A 3293-nucleotide genomic window follows, 5' to 3' on the forward strand; every position below is an offset into this window, starting at 1 on the left:
ATCCCTGAGTGCAGAGCCAGGAGTATAAGAGAAAGAAAAGTGAAATACCTTGGGACCAGAGAGATAGGTGAGGGAGCTCTTTAAAACTTGCCTTGCATTTCACTGGTGTTGATTCCTACCATTCGTATGGTCTCCCAAGCCCCTGTTCCTTGCTCCCATAAAACTAAAATATAAAGTAATAGCAAATGTTTTCTGAGAGAAGAAAACAGTCTACCTACAGTGGCAGGTGGGAGGGAAACTGAGTTGGTGGCAGGAAATGAGCATTGGTAAAGGAATGGTTGTTGGAAGATTATATGACTTAAATTCATGAATATAGTCTTCAATTTTATTTAATTCTGACATATAAGTTTTTAGACAGGTTTCCCATGATCCACTAATCCTAATATTTTCATCAATAAAAGGAAGAATTTGAACTGGTAATTTACATTCCTTACAGCTTCAAAACACTACAAATTTCTGATTCCATAATCCCATATTGTTTCTCTAATAGACTGCAAATTGTTCCACATTTCAGTATCTGAATTTATTCCTCAGATATTTTCTTTTAAAAAGAAGAAAAAAAACCTGACTTCAGAATGACATTTTATCAAAGGGTTGGCTCTTTGATAAATAAACTTGAGGAAATTTCATGTCTTTAAAGATTTTAAAGATTTTGTAAAAGTTCTTTTCTTAGAGAAAATGTAGTTATCTTGGTCTGACTCTATTTTTGTCTCCAGAGTTTTCTTTCTTTATAATACAATATTATTATTAGATAATGTTAATTATTAACATATTAATATTCTTATCTAATAATATTATTATTAAAATATACTAAGGGGTTTGTCACCAAAGACACCATCTCTTCCCTATCTGTGTCCATTTTCCTGTTCCTTTCTCTTAACAATCTGTCCTCTGTGGTACAGCTGAGTTTTATTTTTAATTCTTTTTATACAGATATCACATATGTGAGTCCCTACATAGTAAATGCAAGTGTATATTATTGGGATAAATCAAATGCAAAGTGAAGCATTTGATCAGCCTCTTTTGATTTATACATATTCTATGTATGTTTGAAGGGTGGTCTTAAATTATGGTACAATTATAACAACAAAATGTCAAGTCACAGGAGCTTTCTCCCTTTTGCCAGTAGATGAAACTGTTTCATAGAGAATTAGCTAACAAAAGAATTTTTGTTTAATTTTGATTTTGTCCGCCCCACCACTTTTTTAGAAGATGGACTATCTATCCGAAAGAGGAGTAGAAAGGGAAAAGTAAATAAAAAAAAAAAAAGAAATTAAGAAAGAGAGAGTCACTTAGCCCTATATAATACAGAACTTTTAAGCTTAGTTTCACCAAAAAAAAGTTTTACTGTTCAGGTTCTATTTATCACTTTCACTTTGAAAGAATAGAAGAATAAATTAACCATGCTAACTCTAGAATTGTTTTTTCTTTTCTTTTTTTTTTTTTTTAAATCTATGGATCCTTGAGAGGCTTAAAAATCTTTTTATGAGAATGAATAATGCAATCATTCTCTTCAGCAATCAGGCCAGCTGAACATTAAGTTGATAATTTAATCAAAACTGGTGGGAAAGGGGAAAAAAGGAAAACAAAAAACAGACTTCCTATTGGTCCTTCAAATAACAATTTGCCCATAGTTCCAATGCATCAGATTCTTTTTTTTTTGTTTTTTTTTTGGTTTTTGGGCCACACCCGGCTATGCTCAGGGATTACTCCTGGCTGTCTGCTCAGAAATAGCTCCTGGCAGGCACGGGGGACCATATGGGACACCGGGATTTGAACCAACCACCTTTGGTGCTGGATCGGCTGCTTGCAAGGCAAATGCCGCTGTGCTATCTCTCCGGGCTCAAAGATCAGATTCTTATAGTATCTTCTCTCATGCTTCTTTCTGAAATTATAGCTATGCCATTGAAAGTTAAGGTGGGTCATCAAGCATCATCCCAGCAGGTGATTGAAGGACTTCTCAGAGTGCTGTGGAAGTCTGTTTCTAAAAATTCTTATTTCAATAAACAAGATATTTGTTTGAGTATCTGTGTAGTTGTATTTGATTTGCAATCAAGATTGAAAAGCTGAGTTGTCATCACCGATACAGAAGTCTCTTTATTGAACCTGCAGCCCCCATTGAGTTGGAATAGTCACTGAATCATCTTCATTTCAGACTCCTGAACTCACACCATTATTTTGCAAGCTTGGAAAGGCTATCTTCATTAGCGATTTTGTTTGTTGGAGAGATAGACCAAAATTTTTCATATTTACCTCCGAAATCAAACTAAAACTCTATAGATACGAAAAATCACTTTCTAAACTAAAACTCATTTAGTAGTTGCAATGAGTTATGCATAAATATAGGTGTGAAGAAATGACCTTGACATTCTATAGTTGTAGAACAATGATAAATCAATGAAAATATCTTTCAAAAAGTCAAATTAATTTTTATCTACTTACGTTGAGAAAATCCAATGAAACAGTGTAGGTGCTTATGTGAAACAAATGCTGTGCTTTGAAATTGGTTAATATTTTCTACATTAGAAGTTTGATAACCGGCCCGGAGAGATAGCACAGCGGCGTTTGCCTTGCAAGCAGCCGATCCAGGACCAAAGGTGGTTGGTTCGAATCCCGGTGTCCCATATGGTCCCCCGTGCCTGCCAGGAGCTATTTCTGAGCAGATAGCCAGGAGTAACCCCTGAGCGCCGCCCGGTGTGGCCCAAAAACCAAAAAAAAAAAAAAAAAAAGAAGTTTGATAACCACCAAGTTTGGATCTTTATATCATCAAAGAGTAATGCTGCCCTTTTTATTGGTATTTCTTATTTTTATCATTATTTTTGTGATTTCAGCTGCATTTATCTAACAATTGCCTCGACAAACTGTCCTTGAAATAGAGTTTGAATGTAGTCATTTATTAATACATTTATTTTTATGATATCATTGAAGTGACTTGAACATAATATGCAAAATATATATTTAGATCAACATTGGAGTGTAGGAATTATAAAATGAATGGAAAAAGTGCTTCAGAGTGATAGGGATCAAATCATCTCGGGGTTAGGGAAGACAGTGACAAGAGAAATGCATAGTAATTTGGTCACTGAAGTTTATTTTCTTGTTGAAAAAGTGAAACTTCGGGCTCGGAGAGATAGTACAGTGGCGTTTGCCTTGCAAGCAGCCGATCCAGGACCAAAGGTAGTTGGTTCGAATCCCGGTGTCCCATATGGTCCCCCGTGCCTGCCAGGAGCTATTTCTGAGCACACAGCCAGGAGTAACCCCTGAGCATCGCCAGGTGTGGCCCAAAAACCAAA

The sequence above is a fragment of the Suncus etruscus genome, chromosome 4 (assembly GCF_024139225.1).
Source record: "Suncus etruscus isolate mSunEtr1 chromosome 4, mSunEtr1.pri.cur, whole genome shotgun sequence".
Taxonomy (NCBI): Eukaryota; Metazoa; Chordata; class Mammalia; order Eulipotyphla; family Soricidae; genus Suncus; species Suncus etruscus.